This window comes from Euprymna scolopes, chromosome 12 (assembly GCF_053919585.1).
Source record: "Euprymna scolopes isolate OS-2025 chromosome 12, ASM5391958v1, whole genome shotgun sequence".
In the NCBI taxonomy this organism is placed as follows: Eukaryota; Metazoa; Mollusca; class Cephalopoda; order Sepiida; family Sepiolidae; genus Euprymna; species Euprymna scolopes.
In genome coordinates, this window is record NC_136493.1 from 9911888 (window position 1) to 9935983 (window position 24096).

Below are 24096 nucleotides of genomic sequence, written 5' to 3' on the forward strand. Positions count from 1 at the left end.
TATCATTTTCTTAATAAATTCGTCTGTCGTGACGACGTCGAAGACGCTACGACATCGCCACATCCGCGAAAGTCGTTTTCAAGTTTGATGTCGCCGGGAAGCGACCGATGATGAGGCGAGCAGACATCCTTTTTCACGCAGACTAAACCCGTGATCGTGTCAAGTGGGGACATAAATCCACCATTACCGACTCCCGCCGAAGCTCGAGGATAACAAAGAGGGGGGGGGGAGTCCTGTTATATTTTTTACATGTTGCTTCTTTCTTTCTTTCTTTTTAAAAATGTTCTTTCCTTCTTTTCTTTCTTGCTTTCTTTTTTTGTTGTTCTTTATCAAGACTGTTGTCGTCGGAAAGAAATACGTAGGTTTCATTTTTATCATTTTTCTTTTCTCAAACTAATTTATGTAAAAAAAAAAAAAGTTTCATGCTACGGAATCAGTTATCTTGTCTGTTGTTTTATATCTTACTAGTGCGGGTACCCGGCGTTGCCCGGGTGTAGAGAGGTGTGTGTGTGTGGGGGGGGTTAATATAACAGTAGGAATCCGGGTGGAGAGAGGTGTTAAAAAAATGGTAGAAGCGGGGGGGGGGGGATCAAAATAACAGTCGGCACCCAGAGTAGAGCGGGGTGTAAAAAAAAAAAAAAAAATTGGTAGTTGGCAGGCAGGCTCAAACATGGAATGAATAAACGACCTTTTCCAATTTTCTATTCCAAGGTTTCCAAAAGTGGGCTCCGCGTAGCCCTGGGACTCCATGAGAGAGACTGAGAGGGTCCGGAAGCCCTTTCTTAAAGAGGACCAAATGCTTTATAATGGAAAAATTTAATGGTTGCAGATATTTAAGTATTTTTCTTTTTGTTCTGGAAAGAAATACGATACATAACTAGAGGTGTAAAGACATCCAAGATGGTTCATGAAAAAGGAAATATAAAAAATAGATGAACAAAAAATGCAACAATTTTTGATTAATAAAAAATAAAAAAAATAGTTGTAAACACGAAAATATAGTAAAATCACAAACAGAATGAACAATTACAAGTTAAAATTTGAAATTAATGTTTTTCATATTTATTTTAGAATTTATCTTGTTAGTGATCCGTGAAAACCCTTTGCCCTGCTCAGAGGCTCCATGGTGTCCTGAAGTTTGGGAAACTCTACTTTAAAATACACTACTTAAAACAATTTTACGTTTTACTTTTTAATAGTGTTGGGGCGATTGATCGGAATTGGAAACAAAGTATGCCCATTTTCCGATGCGAAGACACGATTATTTTTCTTGTTGAAGTAAAAATCTCCTTAGCTAGTTCTAATATAAAATGATAAATTTTTATTAATTTTAATTGGCCAGTAAAACTTAAATCTATAAATCACCCTTCTCCATACAAGTGTACTTCTGCGTTTGCGAAAATATATGCACATATCATATAGATTTTTAAGGTAATTCGAAAATTGCAAAGAAAAAAAAAAAAAAAAAATATATATATATATATATATATATATATATATATATATATATATATATATATATATATAGTAAGTTAAAAAAATATATACGGCAATTAAGCTACAGAGAATATTCCGTGTTTCATCAACGCTAGGATTCACCAGACTTATGCGAAAAGTTGTGGTTGTCTCGCGTTTTTATATACGCACATTCTATTGAGTTTTTAGTTAGCAAATCAGCTTCCTAGTTTCCACCGCGCCCTTCCTAAACAGCCAATGAGCAGGCACTTACAGGACAAAGGCCCAGTTGAATGTGCGTTTATAAAAACGCGAGACAACCACAACTCTTCGAATAAGCCCGACGTATCCTAGCGTGGATGAAACGCGGAATATTCTGTGTAGCTTAATTGCCATATATATTTTTATAACTTACTATCTAGCTCTACCTATGTATTCAGCACTGTTGAAGTAAATACTTAAAGTTTACGCATAAAATCATGCTTTGGTATATTAATTTATGTGATTAAATAACGTAGTCATATATATGTATATATATATATGTGTATATATATGTATATATGTATATATATGCATATATATATGTATATATATACATATATATATGTGTATTTTATATATGTATTTTTAGTGTTTACAACCACTTTTTTGTTTTTGATATATATATATATATATATATATATATATATATATATATATATATATATATATATAAAGAGAGAGAGAGAGAGAGAGAGAGAGAGAGAGAGAAAGCGAGAGAGTTAAAAGAATCGGTAATCGCACCAAAATCGCGAAAAACATTGGAATTCTCCCATCATTACTGTTTAACGTGGACTTTTTATTTTATTTTAAATTACAAAGTGTTTCAAATGTTGTGGGTAATTTCTCTTGTTTATAAGTCTCACTACCAAGCGTTCCCCGTGTTTTTTGTTTCAATCTATTTTCTGATTTTGTTTTTAAAACTATGTCGTTTCTTTTAAAATATTATTTTTTGTTATGAACAAACTGAAGAAATCATATGTGGATAAATACAAACCAATAGTCTTTGTTTAATAATAATAATAATAATAATAATAATAATAATAATAATAATAATAATAATAATAATAACAACAACAACAATAATAATAATAACAATAATTATAACAATCATAATAATAATAATATTAATAATAATAATAATAATAATAATAATAATAATAATAATAATAATAATAACAACAACAACAATAATAATAATAACAATAATTATAACAATCATAATAATAATAATATTAATAATATTAATAATAATAATAATAATAATAATAATAATAATAATAATAATAATAATAATAATAATAATTCTGATTTCGTTTATGAACAACTCTCTGGTAATGGATGGGATTCATTTACGGAGGATTTACTTCAATCCCCGCTTCAAACCAGGAGCTTCAAAGATCAAGGGTTTTCCTAAGGATGTTGGTGTACCTACAATAGCAGACGTCTGAAGGCCAAATAATAATAATAATAATAATAATAATAATAATAATAATAATAATGATAACAATAACAACAATAATACTACTAACAATAACAAAAATAATAATAATAATAACAACAATAATAATAACAATAATAATAACAATAACAATAATAATAATAATAATAATAATAATAATAATAATAATAATTATTATTATTATTATTATTATTATTATTATTATTATTATTATTATTATTATTATTCATATTATTATGATGATGGTAGCGTTCATACGAAAATAATTCCGTTTCAAGCATTTTATGGAATTACATTGATTTTTTTATTCACCTTCATATTAAACAAAACATATCGGCACTTGGACATAAAGGGGCAACTAATTAGGACCATGGGTAAGAAAGATTAACAAGATATTGGTTTACGTTACATTTAAACTTCTGCATATCAGTACAGTAAGGGAAGCGGGTAGCAGGAAGAGAATTCAAAGTCTAGCAGTTCGTGGGAAGAAACTATTAGAGTAGAAAGCTTTCTGGCATTAAGGGACCTCAATAGTGAAGGGGTGTGATTTTGTTGCTAAGCGGGTTAGTCAGAGATATGTACGCCGAGAAGGTCCATGCAATGAGTTCATTAGAGTACATTCCATTAAAATACTTGTATGACAAACAGGGATGCGACTTTGCAGCGATGGGACAGGGATTGGAGCTTAGTTGACAAATCGGGACCTATTAGATTGGAAACTCTTTTTGGACCCTATCCAAGAGGAAGAGACTAGTGGTAGATGCACCAGCTCAGATGTGGCAACAATAATCGATGCATGGGCGAATCGTTGCCTTATATAGGTACAGGACACTCTCAGGTGTGAGTGGTTTTCTAGCACGATAGAGAGAACCTACCTTCCTTACATCAGCCTTCGCAATGTCCCCAATGTATTTGTTCCAACTCATATCTCCTGTGAATGTTAAGCCAAGGAGTTTGGAGGAACAATTTAAAGGTAAGGAGTTATTTGTCATAGATATCGGTGGTTGGAGAGGCTTTTTTTTTGTAATTGTTGCATTTTATTGTTCTTAAGGAAATGATCCATCAACAGAATTGTCGAAACACAATCAAATATTGATGTTGTATGAAAAAAAAAAAAACTATTGATGACAAGCATAACGAGAAAAAGACCGATTTTAGCATTCGCGCGCGTGCGTGTGTGTACAACTTTTCTACAGCTCACATCACTGGACTAATCATGACCAAACCTGGCATCATGATTGTCCCCTACCTAGCGATGGTACACATCGTTTTTCAAGGTTAAGGTTAAATCAAGGTCATTTCCTACGTATATATATATATATATATATATATATATATATATATATATATATATATATATATATATATATACACTGTCCTATAGCCCTCACCACTGGACCAAATCTGGCATGATGATGCCCCCCACCACCTAAGAATGGTGCACACCAATTTTCAAGGTTTAAGGTCAAGGTCATAGCCTACGTATATATATACTCTCCTACACCCCACACCATTTCACCGATCATGACCAAAATTTGAAGACGAAATCTTTTTTTGACAGAGGCAAGCTTTATGATGTGTTCCAATACGGAATGCTTCTTCTCGTGGGGTTGAATTTTGTCTACATTAAAAATCGATTCCGTGTCTAATTATACCCCCGTAGCGAGATGAATAAGAACATGTTGTTTTGTGTTTTTGGTTTTCATTTGAGAGAAATCATCCGTATAATTTTATTTTTCGTTCGTTTGGCAAATGAAAACCCCGTTAGTCATTAAAACTTTGTTCGAAATCGTCGCGTATAAGACGACACAGTTGTGCTTATCGTGTGCACAATGAACGCATAATTTGGTTGGGTTCACAGTAACACGTGTTTTAAGAAATTTGTTTTGTTGATGTTGGTTTCGAGAAAGGCTCGTGATTATTCACTAAATGTTGTTGACAATATTGAAAAGCCGGGTACGTTCCCATAGAATGTCATTTTTTTTTTTTAGTGAGATGGAGATGGGGGTGGGCTTTGGCTGCGACCCAGCGGTTTCGGCGTAGATGAAATTTTTTGGGGTTATGGGAAGATGCAGAAACAATATGGAGAATGGAAAAGAGGCGGAGGAGGAGGGAATTAGAGAGGGGGAAGAGTAAGAAGACAAAAATGGTGAAAGAGAAGAAGAAAAGAGAAGAATAATAAGAGATGAAGACGAAAATAAAGAAAAAAAATAACGGATAATAATAAAATGATAATAATAAGAAGAATATGAAAAAGATGTAGAAAAGGAAGAAGAAGAAAGAGAAGGAGGAGAAGGAGGAGAAGAAGAATGGAGAGAAGAAAAAGAAGAAGAAAAAGAAGAAGAAGAAGAAGAAGAAGAAAGAGAAGAAAGAGAAGGAGGAGAAGGAGAAGAAGAATGGAGAGAAGAAAAAGAAGAAGAAAAAGAAGAAGGAGGAGGAGTAGGAGGATGAGGGGAATAATAATAAGAAGAAGACGGAGAACATTGACCTAGGGAATCAAGAAAACGTAAACCACAAATTGCAAGTTAACTACGCCATATAAAAAGATAAAAATAAAAAGTAAAATAAAAATAATGGTGGCGTCACACAAAATAGTCGTGAATAATCAAGGATGATGCGAAGACCAAGGAGAAAGATCACTTACCAGACTTCAAAGAGAACTGAAACCTTGGAAAGGTTTTTTTTTGCCTCCCAACTTCCGGCGAAGACTAATGGTCGCTGCCGACGAGAAGTCAATGACAAGCTATAATGAAAATTCATTTTCAAAGATTATCGAAATAGTTGAACATTGTAAATCTTGTTGTCACCTAGATTCCAGGGAACACCACCGGTCATTATCACTAAGTAATCTCTGATGATGACTTAATCAGTGATAAACGGCTGTTGTGATAATGCAAATTCTTTTGCAAAGGTTATCGAAAGAGGTGGAGAATATTGGAAATCTGAGGAGACTTCAAACTCCAGAGAACACCACAAGTTGTTCTCAAAGAGAAATCTTTGATGCTGGTCTGTATGGTTACTCCTAGCGAGTAAATAATTCCAGCTACAAGAATATCCCTGACACTGAGCAAGTATCTCCTCTAATTTCAAGTGCTGAAATAATAATGAAATACAGAGCAGCCAAACTGAGCATAAAATCCCCAAAACACAAGAAATGGAAAAGGAATGACAATAGAATGCTATTATAGAAGCCTAACCCGGAAACGGATGAAAGCGTTGTGGGACATGTCCAGTGAATACCATACAACTGAACAAGGTAAAGCAGACCAATCAGAAGAGGGTGGGCTTCTAATTTAGAACTACTCAAACAAAGGATAAATGATGGAAAAGACACAGATACGATCCTCACTGGAATCTCGCACGTGGAAAATCCACGCATAGATGACCAGCAAAATATAAACACAGTAAACCGTGAGACCGAGATCTGTGAAACAACGGAACTCAACGAGAATGTCACAGAAGTAGAAAACATCATGCAACTTATTAGGGAAGAAGAAACAAAACGCCCTTCCCCACCTACAGAAAGAGAAGACATGCAAAAAGCAGGCGCAAGGAACATGGAGATCGAGATTGACGAAACAACGGAAGTTAACGAGAATGAAATGGTTGAAGTAAAAACATCAGACAACTAATGAACAAAGAAAAAAACATGGCCTCCATCCTTAAGGAACCAAGAGTGGAAGAAATTAATAGCAGAAACTGAAAGGGTTAACAAGCTTCTACAATGATACACTTACAGACTTAAACAATTTAGTTGGTTGGTTGTTTTTGTTTCACGGCATATCAACCCTTTTCGGGTTATTTAATGCTGAATCCAAAGATTTTGAAGAAAAATTTTTTAATAGAATATATTTGTTGTTTTCAAGTTGGTTTCTATTTACATCATAGTTGGGACCCTCACAGGTACTACCACTCCGGGTCAGAGTGGACCTGAGAGCAATGGTAATTAAAGGGTGGCTCCACACTCCCCAAAGCCCGCAAGCTGGAGCCTCACCACTGGATATAGTTTATGGTCATATCCAGGACCTTAAACAATTTAATTTACGCATCTATCAAGACAATAAGTATGATGTTCAAAGTAAAAAAAAGATGTGGAAAGAAAATGGACGACAAAACTTGGATGGGAATTGAGGCTGGAAACATCGATCAAAAAACTTAAGAAAAAAGTTAAAACAATAAACAAATCAAAACAAAAAAACAATTAGAAAAGGATTGAACAGTAGAAATGTGAACGGCAGAGAGAGACTTAACAAAAGATATGAAAAATTAAAGCAAAAAATAGAAACAAAATATGGAAAGTTAAAACGATACAAATACAAAACGTAACAATGCAAACAAAACCTTTGAAACAGGGCATTTGAAAGCAATGGAGGCTAGTTTTATTAAAATGTGAACGGCGGAAGAACAAGAACAGAACAACCAGACGCGACAGAAACAAAACTCTACTGGAGACAGACATAAGAAAAGCGGCAGGATCTTAACAGAAATGCCGAATGGCTGAAACACATGAAAGAGGAGATGCAGTAAATCGAAGAAGTGACAGAGAATGAAATCAGCAAGGAAACCCTAAAGATAACTCTACTAAAATGGCAGACTGGAGAGCACCAGGTCATGACAGAATACACGCCTATTGGTTTAACAAATTCACAACACTACATGAAAGGCTGAGTCAGAATCTTAAAAGATGTATCAAAGAAAGACAAGTACCAGAATGGCTGACCAAAAGTGCAAAAAGACTCACAGAAAGGAACCATCCCCAGAAATTACAGACCTATTACATGCTTACCTACAATGTGGAAAATACTTACAGAACAACTGAGGAACAAATTTATCTGTACCTTCATAATCGCGGACTACTTCCTGATGAAGAGAAATGATGTCAAAAAGGAGAAAGAAGACATGACCTGTTATATATAGACCAAAGGTTTTGAATGAGATATAAATTAGAAAAAAGAACTTGATCATGGCATGGATCGACTACAAGAAAGCGTATGACAGAATCCCGCAAATATGAATGAATGTCTGAGAATGTACAAAATACCAAGCAAGATTATAAATTTAATAGAAAATGCAATAAAAACACGGAGACTTGAACTGACAGCGAATGGACAATACATTACGGAGATTAAAATACAAAGAAGTATCTTCCAAGGTGATTCCCCATTACCACTACTATTCATCATAGCCATGATGCCCCTTAACAATATAGAAAGAAAATGCCAAGCCGAATACAAGTACACTAATACAGATGAAAGAATGAACCACCTAATGTACATGGATGACCTGAAGTAATTTGCAAAAATCAAGAAAGAATTAGAGACACTAACAAACGCAACCAGAATCCCAGTTAGAATATCCGAATGGAATTAGGCATGGAAAAGTCTGCGCTCCTGATCATGAGAAGAGGAAAACTGGAAGCAACAGAAGGTATGATATAACACAACCAAACGGAGATGCGGGCACTAGATGAACATCATAGTTACAAATATTCGGGTGTTCTGGAAGCAGACACTGTCAAAACAACAGAAATGAAAGAGAAAATTGGAAAGGAATATCCCAGAAGAAGAAGAAGAAGAAGAAGAAGAAGAAGAAGAAGAAGAAGAAAACTCCTTGAAATGAAACTATATTGTATAAATCTAATTAAAGGTATGAATACATAGGCAGTGTCACTAGTAAGATACTCTGGACCATTTATGGGATAGGCCAAAGAAGAACTGAAGCATCGCAAACAGAAGACCAGAAAACTCATGATAGTGCACAATGCACTACATCTGAAGAATGATACTGACCGACTCTGTGTGAAAAGAAAAACGATGGAAGAGGGCTGATTGGTGTAGAGGACTGCGTAAAAGAAAAACAAGAAAAGATTTAGAAAAATGCAGAACAGTAAAAGAATAAATATTGCAGAAAAAGATACTGAAAAAAAACCCAAAAAAGCAAAACAGAAACGGAAGAAACAAAGAATAAAACAAGAAAAGAAAAAAAGAAAAAGAAACAACTACATGGACGATTCATAACGATGACAAAATATGAGACTAACGAAAACATTTGGGCACGGCTACAAAAAGGAAATCTTAACATAAAAACTGAATCCCTAATAACAGACGCACAAGATTTAAGATTAGAACCAACCACATAAAAGCAAGGATCAATAAGACCCAAGAAAACAGAAAATGCAGACTCTGTGGACAAAAAGACGAAATAATAACCCACATAATAAGTGAATGCAGCAAACTAATCCAAAACGAATATAAGAGTAGATGATCGTGGAGAAGGCAGTGAACTGGCAAATATGCAGACAACTGAATCTTGAACACCAAGACAAATGGTACAAGCACAAACCGGCAACAGTACTTGAAAACGAAAGTCATCAACTCCCTTGGGACATGGATATACGAACAAATAAACCCATTCAAGTAAGACGACCGGATATCATACTAATTAACAAGGAGAAGATATGTCAAATTGTAGATTTTGCTGTCCCAGCAAACTACAGAGTGAACATCAAGGAGATGGAGAAACGGAGTAAATACACTAAACTGGCTAGAGAGCTCAAAGGGATCTGGAAAATGAAGAAAGTCAGGATAAAACCATTAATAGTAGGAGCGCTAGGAACAATACAGAAAAACTTTGAAAAGAGAATGGGAGAGATTGGAATCAGAGGGATGACTGGTGAAATACAAAGGATAACAGTAATGAAAACTGCTGAAATATTAAGGAAACTCCTTGGATGCGGATATTAATACATATGAACATGCAGAAAATGCTACAGATATATAACACAAAGGAGCATCACTGGAGTTTTTGTGCGTGTGCCACCAAAAACTGACACTACACCAAAGCGAGGAGGGTCAAGGAGGAGACAAAGACCGAGGAGAGAAAGCACTAGCCAAACCTCTGCTGGGTGAGTGCAAAGAGGACTGGGACCTTGAGGAGGCTTGTTGCCACCCAAATTCCAGCGAAAACCAATGGTCGCCGCGAACGAGAAATCAATGGTAAGCGGCCGCTGCGATCACGCAAATCCATCTGCAATGATTATGGAAAAAGGTGGAGAGTATCGGAAATCTGGGGAGACTTATTGCCACTCAGACTCCAGAGATTGCCACAACTTTTTCTCTTGTGTGACTACTCCTAGTGAGTAAATAATAATAATAATAAGAAGAAGAAGAAGAAGAAGAAGAGAAAAAATAAGAGGAAGAAGAAGAAAAGAAAAAATAAGAGGAAGAAAAAGAAGAGTGAGAAGAAAAATGATGAGGGGTGGTTTTGAAGGATGGTTTAGGGATGGGATGGAAAACAGAAGAAATGTACGTCTCTTTTGCCGGTGCATGTCAAAAATATAATTAGTCCAAGAACGCCATTTTTCAGTCATTGCACTTTAAATTGCAGTCATTTTTTAAGGGGTACAGCTCCAGGTCATCAGACAGTAAGTACGTGGAAATGTCTGTTCGCAAGATAAAAAAAAGATAAAACACCACCACCACCACCACCACCATAAGATATGCTATCATGGCTAACGATTACAGTTCTTTTCTGTGGCGTACCATTTATTGCTACAAGCAGAACAGATGATAGAACCGCCACCTTTTAATGTACACCGGTCGCGATAAAGCGCATTTCGTCGCTATGCTTTTGTCGATGTTTCGTATTCTGATGATGATTCAGGTCCTAGTCGAGCTTATATTATTACTTTTTTGGTAAATGTGCCGTGAGGTGTAGCAAATCTATGGAAGTATCTTCCCACATTTTACTTGTGGATCTTCAGTTAATATTTGTATCTTAAGCCATAGTTTAGAGTACCCCCCCCTCTATCTCTTTCTCTGAAAGGCACACATATGCAATTGCCTCTTGGACACCGGTGAAACAAACGGCGTGTGTGACGCCCAGAGAACGAAGTCTAACTGATTCCCTTGCCCATCTTTTGAAACTTTAGATGAAAAATATTAGATGTCCTGTCTTATTTTTTGTTAGTCATTCCCATTTGATAATCCCAAAGGACTACCCAGATATTCACTTGAGATAATATTAACTAGTATTCACTTAAAAAGGCTTATTTGCAGTCAATTTACGAGCATTGGTTTTTCAGTTATTTTCTCTCAACATGAAACCTTGTTTAAGGGAACATCCTTTTCACAAAGAAATTAGGTCCTGGATATGACCTTTATATCCGATGGTGAGGCCTCAGTTTGAGGGCTTTGGGGAGTGTGGAGCCACCCTTTAACTGCCAAATAACTAGATTCGGCATTAAATAGCCTGTAAAGGGTTGATATGCCGTAAAAGCAAAAACAATGAAAACAACAAAGAATTAATTTCTAGATGGCCAAATAAAATCAAAGACATTTGTATTTTTTTATCAAGTGTGAAACAATGTTACTATTATGATACGACCCTCACACGCACACAATATTTATTCAAGATATAAAGATCAGTTGTCTGTGTGTATGTGTGTATGTGTGTATGTGTGTATGTGTGTATGTTTGAATGCTATATTGAAAGTTATATATACGGCATAATCATGTTGAGACACCGAAGTTAAGTAACGTTGAGCCTGGCTAGTGCCAGATGGGTGACCATTTGGGAACTATAGGCGCTGAATGTTCTCTCTGCTTATCTCGGCATCGTTGCCTGTCGTCCTGAACCTTCACTTGCTACTGGTATTTAACAACGTCGATTCAGGAGAAGTGTAGTTGGTGATTGCGCAACTCTTGCCACAAAAATTCCATGCGCAGGCACCCTTACAGTGGGTATCTATAGTCTGTCAACACCGAAGGAAGCTACCATGTCCAGCTTAAAGTAAAAAGGACAAAAAACTACAAAACGAATCGCCACAATGTTAACAATGTCTTAACTGGCGTTGCCCTGGATGAATACTATCTAAAGTTTAGAAAAATATATTTATTCTCTGAGGGTTAATTGACCCGGGGTTTTCAGTGTTATTATTGTTTGATAGCGGGGTATCAAATTATCAATGATCAATGTTTTGTTTAAGCTAGACTGAAACGATGACGTGGACATCTCGGCATATTATTTTGAGAGGATAACAAATACTTGTACATGAGGGAACTTCAAACGACGAGAGTAGATAATCTCTTTGCTGAAGAAAAAGAAGAGGAGTTTACAAAAGAGTCAGTACTTATCAAAGCCCGGAGGCCACTCGAGGATAGTGGTTAATGAGTGTACGGTAGTCAATGTGACAATATCATAGTAATCGTTAATTGTGGAAATTTGGTAAATTAGATTACTAAAGGGGACGAGTTATCAAGAATTTATTTATGTTGGACTTGAAGATGACGATATTAGAGTCAGCTGGAAAGCAGGGAAACGGAAGAGAGTGCGACAGGCACGCAGTTCTAAGAAAGAAGCTTTGCTCATGGAATCCACGTTTAGGTTTAGGTACAGATGAAGAGTGGGAGAAATTATTAATAGTAGTTTCAGAAGACAAGTTTTTTTTTCATGAAAATATTTATATAATAACAACAGTCTATATAATAGACAGATTCTGTAACCACTTAAGAGTTCGATAAACATTTAACATGACAATATAATAAACATTTAACATGACAATATAATAAACATTTAACATGACAATATAATAAACATTTAACATGACAATATAATAAACATTTAACATGACAATATAATAAACATTTAACATGACAATATAATAAACATTTAACATGACAATAACAGCCGGAACGAATTCACTTATCTGTTTCTTTAAAAGACACCACATGAAGTTATATTTCATATAACTTTTATTTACACATCGTGTCAACATTTCGGATATTAACAGGTTTTGACTTTACATTTTGGCATTGACTTGACCGGCTTCCACGGTGTCTTCTCCCCGTCTGACATATTCAAGTTTTATAGTTAGTTTTCTGAATTCTAATAAACAAAAGCAAAGAGATGGAGAGAGAGAGAGAGAAAGATAGAGATAGATAGAGAAACGGACGGATATAGAAATAAAGAGAGAGAGAGAGAAAGAGAGAGAGAGAGAGAGAGAGAGAGTAGCAAAAAGAGTGATAAACATTGTAAAAAAAAGGAGCGGGATGGGTGAGAGTCAGACAACATACAATGAGAGAGGGTAAGAATGATAGACAGTAATCTAATAAAACATTGGTCACTTGTATTTTGCAGCTAATTATAAGAAATAAAATAGAAGTCTTTTTTTTGTTAGACATAACACAATTCCGAAACTGAGTAATATTTTAACATATATTTTACGTGATTAAAAGATATAGGAAAAGCCTTAGGGAAACAGAAGTGCAATGAACAAATGTGACTATAATTCGATAATTCTATGACTTTTGTTGATTAAAACAAAGTCTGATGAAGAAAAGTAGATTTTGGCGAGTGATTAGATAACGATGTTGATAGGCATACGCATAGCTAAGTAAGATTAGATAAGTAGATATATTCATGACTAGTAGACTCACGTCCTACCGTTTTACACTCGGCAAGGACAAACAAATAACAGAAGTTGTTGACTTATGTCTTGTAAAACATCTGTTTTGACATTCTATTGAGTCTGGGTGTTGACGTGAAGAAGGGGATGGGAAACATGGAGCAATTGAAGAGGAAATAAAAAGAGATAAGATAAATAAGTGAATACATAAATAAATCAATAAATGAAGAAAACGATATTTAAAATGAAAGAATGAATGAATTAAGTAAAAGAAGCCAAAAAAAAAAAGAATGAAAGCAAAGAAAGGAACAAAAAGAGAAAAGAAGTAAACAAACAGAGAAAACGAAAGAAAAAAAGGAAAGGATGTGAACAAAAAAAAACAGAACATATTAACATAAAGAAAAAAGAATAAAAATGAATAAAAAATTAAGTATAAAAGAAAAAATAAAACGAGAGAAAGTAATAAACAAAGAAAGAGAAAAGAAATAATAAAACGAAAGAAAGGAGGAACGAAAAATAGAAAAAAAAGAATCAAGAAAGGCAAGATATGCGCAACAAACCAACAGAAAATCATGGTCCACAATAATTAAAAAAAAAATAAGCAAGGGAACAAAAAATAAAAAGGGTGAAAGAAAACAAGAAGAGGAAAAATGAATCAAAGAAAACAACAGAGAAAGATTTTGAATGACGAACATTATCATACTAATACTTTGTATCAATCGAAGTATTAATCATACTAATACTTTGTATTAATCGAAGTATTAATCATACTAATACTTTGTATTAATCGAAGTATTAATCATACTAATACTTTGTATTAATCGAAGTATTAATCATACTAATACTTTGTATTAATCGAAGTATTAATCATACTAATACTTTGTATCAATCGAAGTATTAATCATACTAATGCTTTGTATTAATCGAAGAAATAATCATGTTAATACTTTGTATTAATCGAAGTATTAATCATACTAATATTTTGTATCAATTGAAGTATTAATCATACTAATACTTTGTATTAATCGAAGAAATAATCATGTTAATACATTGTATTAATCGAAGTATTAATCATACTAATACTTTGTATTAATCGAAGTAATAATAATACTAATACTTTGTATTAATTGAAGTATTAATCATACTAATATTTTGTATCAATTGAAGTATTAATCATACTAATACTTTGTATTAATCGAAGTATTAATCATACTAATACGTTGTATCAATCGAAGTATTAATCATACTAATGCTTTGTATTAATCGAAGTAATAATAATACTAATACTTTGTATTAATCGAAGTATTAATCATACTAATACTTTGTATCAATCGAAGTATTAATCATACTAATACTTTGTATTAATCGAAGTAATAATCATACTAATACTTTGTATCAATCGAAGTATTAATCATACTAATACTTTGTATCAATCGAAGTATTAATCATACTAATACTTTGTATCAATCGAAGTATTAATAATACTAATACTTTGTATTAAATGAAGTTATAATCATACTAATACTTTGTATTAATCGAAGTAATAATCATACTAATACTTTGTATCAATCGAAGTATTAATCATACTAATACTTTGTATCAATCGAAGTATTAATCATACTAATACATTGTATCAATCGAAGTATTAATCATACTAATACTTTGTATCAATCGAAGTATTAATCATACTAATACTTTGTATTAAATGAAGTTATAATCATACTAATACTTTGTATCAATCGAAGTATTAATCATACTAATACTTTGTATCAATCGAAGTATTAATCATACTAATACTTTGTATCAATCGAAGTATTAATCATACTAATACTTTGTATCAATCGAAGTATTAATCATACTAATACTTTGTATCAATCGAAGTATTAATCATACTAATACTTTGTATTAAATGAAGTTATAATCATACTAATACTTTGTATCAATCGAAGTATTAATCATACTAATACTTTGTATCAATCGAAGTATTAATCATACTAATACTTTGTATCAATCGAAGTATTAATCATACTAATACTTTGTATCAATCGAAGTATTAATCATACTAATACTTTGTATCAATCGAAGTATTAATCATACTAATACTTTGTATTAAATGAAGTTATAATCATACTAATACTTTGTATCAATCGAAGTATTAATCATACTAATACTTTGTATCAATCGAAGTATTAATCATACTAATACTTTGTATCAATCGAAGTATTAATCATACTAATACTTTGTATTAAATGAAGTTATAATCATACTAATACTTTGTATCAATCGAAGTATTAATCATACTAATACTTTGTATCAATCGAAGTATTAATCATACTAATACTTTGTATCAATCGAAGTATTAATCATACTAATACTTTGTATTAATCGAAGTATTAATCATACTAATACTTTGTATTAATCGAAGTAATAATCATACTAATACTTTGTATCAATCGAAGTATTAATCATACTAATACTTTGTATCAATCGAAGTATTAATCATACTAATACTTTGTATTAATCGAAGTAATAATCATACTAATACTTTGTATCAATCGAAGTATTAATCATACTAATACTTTGTATTAATCGAAGTAATAATCATACTAATACTTTGTATTAATCGAAGTATTAATCATACTAATACTTTGTATTAAATGAAGTTATAATCATACTAATACTTTGTATTAATCGAAGTAATAATCATACTAATACTTTGTATCAATCGAAGTATTAATCATACTAATACTTTGTATTAATCGAAGTATTAATCATACTAATATTTTGTATTAATCGAAGTAATAATCATACTAATACTTTGTATTAATCGAAGTATTAATCATACTAATACTTTGTATTAATCGAAGTATTAATCATACTAATACTTTGTATCAATTGAAGTATTAATCATACTAATACTTTGTATTAATCGAAGTATTAATCATACTAATACTTTGTATCAATCGAAGTAATAATCATACTAATACTTTGTATCAATCGAAGTAATAATCATATTAATACTTTGTATCAATCGAAGTATTAATCATACTAATACTTTGTATTAATCGAAGTAATAATCATACTAATACTTTGTATCAATCGAAGTATTAATCATACTAATACTTTGTATTAATCGAAGTAATAATCATATTAATACTTTGTATTAATCGAAGTATTAATCATACTAATACTTTGTATTAATCGAAGTAATAATCATACTAATACTTTGTATTAATCGAAGTATTAATCATACTAATACTTTGTATCAATCGAAGTATTAATCATACTAATACTTTGTATTAATCGAAGTATTAATCATACTAATACTTTGTATTAATCGAAGTAATAATCATACTAATACTTTGTATTAATCGAAGTATTAATCATACTAATACTTTGTATTAATCGAAGTAATAATCATACTAATACTTTGTATTAATCGAAGTATTAATCATACTAATACTTTGTATTAATCGAAGTATTAATCATACTAATACTTTGTATCAATTGAAGTATTAATCATACTAATACTTTGTATCAATCGAAGTAATAATCATACTAATACTTTGTATTAATCGAAGTATTAATCATACTAATACTTTGTATTAATCGAAGTAATAATCATACTAATACTTTGTATTAATCGAAGTATTAATCATACTAATACTTTGTATTAATCGAAGTATTAATCATACTAATACTTTGTATCAATCGAAGTATTAATCATACTAATACTTTGTATTAATCGAAGTATTAATCATACTAATACTTTGTATCAATTGAAGTATTAATCATACTAATACTTTGTATTAATCGAAGTATTAATCATACTAATACTTTGTATCAATCGAAGTAATAATCATACTAATACTTTGTATCAATCGAAGTAATAATCATACTAATACTTTGTATCAATCGAAGTAATAATCATACTAATACTTTGTATCAATCGAAGTATTAATCATACTAATACTTTGTATTAATCGAAGTAATAATCATATTAATACTTTGTATCAATCGAAGTATTAATCATACTAATACTTTGTATTAATCGAAGTAATAATCATATTAATACTTTGTATCAATCGAAGTATTAATCATACTAATACTTTGTATTAATCGAAGTATTAATCATACTAATACTTTGTATCAATCGAAGTATTAATCATACTAATACTTTGTATTAATCGAAGTAATAATCATACTAATACTTTGTATATATCGAAGTAATAATCATACTAATACTTTGTATCAATCGAAGTATTAATCATACTAATACTTTGTATCAATTGAAGTATTAATCATACTAATACTTTGTATCAATCGAAGTATTAATCATACTAATACTTTGTATTAATCGAAGTATTAATCATACTAATACTTTGTATCAATTGAAGTATTAATCATACTAATACTTTGTATCAATCGAAGTATTAATCATACTAATACTTTGTATCAATCGAAGTAATAATCATACTAATACTTTGTATTAATCGAAGTATTAATCATACTAATACTTTGTATTAATCGAAGTATTAATCATACTAATACTTTGTATCAATTGAAGTATTAATCATACTAATACTTTGTATCAATCGAAGTATTAATCATACTAATACTTTGTATCAATCGAAGTATTAATCATACTAATACTTTGTATCAATTGAAGTATTAATCATACTAATACTTTGTATCAATCGAAGTATTAATCATATTAATACTTTGTATCAATTGAAGTATTAATCATACTAATACTTTGTATCAATTGAAGTATTAATCATACTAATACTTTGTATTAATCGAAGTATTAATCATACTAATACTTTGTATTAATCGAAGTATTAATCATACTAATACTTTGTATCAATCGAAGTAATAATAATACTAATACTTTGTATTAATCGAAGTAATAATCATATTAATACTTTGTATCAATCGAAGTATTAATCATACTAATACTTTGTATTAATCGAAGTATTAATCATACTAATACTTTGTATTAATCGAAGTAATAATCATACTAATACTTTGTATTAATCGAAGTATTAATCATACTAATACTTTGTATCAATCGAAGTATTAATCATACTAATACTTTGTATCAATCGAAGTAATAATAATACTAATACTTTGTATTAATCGAAGTAATAATCATATTAATACTTTGTATCAATTGAAGTATTAATCATACTAATACTTTGTATCAATCGAAGTATTAATCATACTAATACTTTGTATCAATCGAAGTAATAATCATACTAATACTTTGTATCAATCGAAGTAATAATCATACTAATACTTTGTATCAATCGAAGTAATAATAATACTAATACTTTGTATTAATCGAAGTAATAATCATATTAATACTTTGTATCAATCGAAGTATTAATCATACTAATACTTTGTATTAATCGAAGTATTAATCATACTAATACTTTGTATTAATCGAAGTATTAATCATACTAATACTTTGTATTAATCGAAGTATTAATCATACTAATACTTTGTATTAATCGAAGTATTAATCATACTAATACTTTGTATTAATCGAAGTAATAATCATATTAATACTTTGTATCAATCGAAGTATTAATCATACTAATACTTTGTATCAATCGAAGTAATAATCATACTAATACTTTGTATTAATCGAAGTAATAATCATATTAATACTTTGTATCAATCGAAGTATTAATCATACTAATACTTTGTATCAATCGAAGTAATAATCATACTAATACTTTGTATCAATCGAAGTAATAATCATACTAATACTTTGTATTAATCGAAGTAATAATCATATTAATACTTTGTATCAATCGAAGTATTAATCATACTAATACTTTGTATTAATCGAAGTATTAATCATACTAATACTTTGTATCAATCGAAGTAATAATCATACTAATACTTTGTATTAATCGAAGTATTAATCATACTAATACTTTGTATCAATCGAAGTAATAATCATACTAATACTTTGTATCAATCGAAGTATTAATCATACTAATACTTTGTATCAATTGAAGTATTAATCATACTAATACTTTGTATCAATCGAAGTATTAATCATACTAATACTTTGTATTAATCGAAGTATTAATCATACTAATACTTTGTATCAATCGAAGTAATAATCATACTAATATTTTGTATCAATCGAAGTATTAATCATACTAATACTTTGTATTAATCGAAGTATTAATCATACTAATACTTTGTATCAATCGAAGTAATAATCATACTAATACTTTGTATCAATCGAAGTATTAATCATACTAATACTTTGTATCAATTGAAGTATTAATCATACTAATACTTTGTATCAATTGAAGTATTAATCATACTAATACTTTGTATCAATCGAAGTATTAATCATACTAATACTTTGTATCAATCGAAGTAATAATCATATTAATACTTTGTATTAATCGAAGTAATAATCATACTAATACTTTGTATCAATCGAAGTATTAATCATACTAATACTTTGTATTAATCGAAGTATTAATCATACTAATACTTTGTATCAATCGAAGTAATAATCATACTAATACTTTGTATTAATCGAAGTAATAATCATATTAATACTTTGTATCAATCGAAGTAATAATCATACTAATACTTTGTATTAATCGAAGTATCAATCATACGAATACTTTGTATCAATCGAAGTAATAATCATACTAATACTTTGTATTAATCGAAGTAATAATCATATTAATACTTTGTATAAATCGAAGTAATAATCATACTAATACTTTGTATTAATCGAAGTATTAATCATACTAATACTTTGTATTAATCGAAGTATAAATCATACTAATACTTTGTATTAATCGAAGTATTAATCATACTAATACTTTGTATTAATCGAAGTATAAATAATACTAATACTTTGTATTAATCGAAGTATTAATCATACTAATACTTTGTATTAATCGAAGTATAAATAATACTAATACTTTGTATTAATCGAAGTATAAATAATACTAATACTTTGTATTAAATGAAGTTATAATCATACTAATACTTTGTATTAATCGAAGTAATAATCATACTAATACTTTGTATTAATCGAAGTATTAATCATACTAATACTTTGTATTAATCGAAGTATAAATCATACTAATACTTTGTATTAATCGAAGTATTAATCATACTAATACTTTGTATTAATCGAAGTATAAATAATACTAATACTTTGTATTAATCGAAGTAATAATCATACTAATACTTTGTATCAATCGAAGTAATAATCATACTAATACTTTGTATTAATCGAAGTATTAATCATACTAATACTTTGTATTAATCGAAGTATAAATAATACTAATACTTTGTATTAATCGAAGTATTAATCATACTAATACTTTGTATTAATCGAAGTATAAATCATACTAATACTTTGTATTAATCGAAGTATTAATCATACTAATACTTTGTATTAATCGAAGTATAAATAATACTAATACTTTGTATTAAATGAAGTTATAATCATACTAATACTTTGTATTAATCGAAGAATTAATCATACTAATACTTTGTATTAATCGAAGTATTAATCATACTAATACTTTGTATTAATCGAAGTAATAATCATACTAATACTTTGTATCAATCGAAGTATTAATCATACTAATACTTTGTATTAATCGAAGTATTAATCATACTAATACTTTGTATCAATCGAAGTAATAATCATACTAATACTTTGTATCAATCGAAGTATTAATCATACTAATACTTTGTATTAATCGAAGTAATAATCATACTAATACTTTGTATTAATCGAAGTAATAATCATACTAATACTTTGTATTAATCAAAGTATTAATCATACTAATACTTTGTATTAATCGAAGAATTAATCATACTAATACTTTGTATCAATCGAAGAATTAATCATACTAATACTTTGTATTAATCGAAGTAATAATCATACTAATACTTTGTATTAATCGAAGTAATAATCATACTAATACTTTGTATTAATCGAAGTAATAATCATACTAATACTTTGTATTAATCAAAGTATTAATCATACTAATACTTTGTATTAATCGAAGTATAAATAATACTAATACTTTGTATTAAATGAAGTTATAATCATACTAATACTTTGTATTAATCGAAGTAATAATCATACTAATACTTTGTATTAATCGAAGTATTAATCATACTAATACTTTGTATCAATCGAAGTATTAATAATACTAATACTTTGTATTAAATGAAGTTATAATCATAATAATACTTTGTATTAATCGAAGTATTAATCATACTAATATTTTGTATCAATCGAAGTAATAATCATACTAATACTTTGTATTAATCGAAGTATTAATCATACTAATACTTTGTATTAATCGAAGTATAAATCATACTAATACTTTGTATCAATCGAAGTATTAATAATACTAATACTTTGTATTAAATGAAGTTATAATCATACTAATACTTTGTATCAATCGAAGTATTAATCATACTAATACTTTGTATCAATCGAAGTATTAATAATACTAATACTTTGTATTAAATGAAGTTATAATCATACTAATACTTTGTATTAATCGAAGTATAAATCATACTAATATTTTGTATTAATCGAAGTAATAATCATACTAATACTTTGTATCAATCGAAGAATTAATCATAATAATACATTGTATCAATTGAAGTATTAATCATACTAATACTTTGTATCAATCGAAGTATAATAATACTAATACTTTGTATCAATCGAAGTATTAATCATACTAATACTTTGTATTAATCGAAGTATTAATCATACTAATACTTTGTATTAATCGAAGTATTAATCATACTAATACTTTGTATCAATCGAAGTATTAATCATACTAATACTTTGTATCAATCGAAGTATTAATCATATTAATACTTTGTATTAATCGAAGTATGAATCATACTAATACTTTGTATCAATCGAAGTATCAATCATACTAATGCTTTGTATAAATTGACGTATTAATCATATTAATACTTTGTATCAATCGAAGTATTAATCATTCTAATACTTTGTATCAATCGAAGTATAAATCATACTAATACTTTGTATTAATCGAAGTATTAATCATACTAATACTTTATATAAATCGAAGTATTAATCATACTAATGCTTTGTATCAATCGAAGTATTAATCATATTAATACTTTGAATCAATCGACGTATTAATCATACTAATACTTTGTATCAATCGAAGTATTAATAATACTAATACTTTGTATCAATCGAAGTATTAATCATGCTTATACTTTGTATCAATTGAAGTATTAATCATACTAATACTTTGTATCAATCGAAGTATTAACCATACTAATGCTTTGTATCATCCGAAGTATTAATCATACCAATACGTTCTATAAATCGAAGTATTAATCATACTAATACTTTGTATCAATCGAAGTATTTATCATACTAATACTTTGTATCAATCGAAGTATTAATCATACTAATACTTTGTATTAATCGAAATATTAATCATACTAATACTTTGTATCAATCGAAGTATTAATAATACTAATACTTTGTATCAATCGAAGTATTAATCATGCTAATACTTTGTATCAATTGAAGTATTAATCATACTAATACTTTGTATCAATCGAAGTATTAACCATACTAATGCTTTGTATCATCCGAAGTATTAATCATACCAATACGTTCTATAAATCGAAGTATTAATCATACTAATACTTTGTATCAATTGAAGTATTAATCATACTAATACTTTGTATAAATCGAAATATTAATCATACTAATACTTTGTATCAATCGAAGTATTAATCATACTAATACTTTGTATTAATCGAAGTATTAATCATACTAATACTTTGTATCAATCGAAGTATAAATCATATTAATACTTTGTATCAATCGAAGTATTAATCATACTAATACTTGGTATCCATCGAAGTATTAATCATACTAATACTTTGTATCAATCGAAGTATTAATCATACTAATACTTTGTATCAATCGAAATATTAATCATACAAATACCTTGTATCAATCGACGTATTAATCATACTAATACTTTGTATCAATCGAAGTATTAATCATACTAATACTTTGTATCAATCGAAGTATCAATCATACTAATACTTTGTATTAATCGAAGTATTAATCATACTTATATTTTGTATCAATCGAAGTATTTATCATACTAATACCTTGTATCAATCGACGTATTAATCATACTAATACTTTGTATTAATCGAAGTATAAATAATACTAATATTTTGTATCAATCGAAGAATTAATCATACTTATACTTTGTATCAATCGAAGTATTAATCATACTAATACTTTGTATTAATCGAAGTATTAATCATACTAATACTTTGTATCAATCGAAGTATTGATCATACTAATACTTTGTATTAATCGACGTATTATTCATACTAATACTTTGTATAAATCGAATAATTAATCATACTAATACTTAGTATTAATACACGTATTAATCATACTAATACTTTGTATCAATCGACGTATTAATCATACTAATACTTTGTATCAATCGAAGTATTAATCATACTAATGCTTTGTATTAATCGACGTATTATTCATACTAATACTTTGTATAAATCGAATAATTAATCATACTAATACTTTGTATTAATCGACGTATTAATCATACTAATACTTTGTATCAATCGACGTATTAATCATACTAATACTTTGTATCAATCGAAGTATTAATCATACTAA

At 29.3% G+C, this 24096-nt stretch overlaps 1 protein-coding gene across 2 annotated transcripts in view; it reads right to left on the reverse strand.

Moving 5' to 3' along the window:
- LOC145291170 (calcitonin gene-related peptide type 1 receptor-like) overlaps nucleotides 1–24096 on the reverse strand; it is a 380557-nt gene that overhangs the window by 176493 nt on the left and 179968 nt on the right. Inside the window, exon 1 of one of the 2 annotated variants that reach the window (XM_080136713.1) lies at nucleotides 1–313. This exon is cut by the window's left edge and continues 272 nt beyond it. The exons of the other annotated variant lie outside the window; for it this stretch is intronic. The gene's annotated coding sequence lies outside the window, so the exon portion shown is untranslated. Of the gene's footprint in view, nucleotides 314–24096 lie in introns of those variants that run through there. 2 annotated transcript variants of the gene reach the window in all.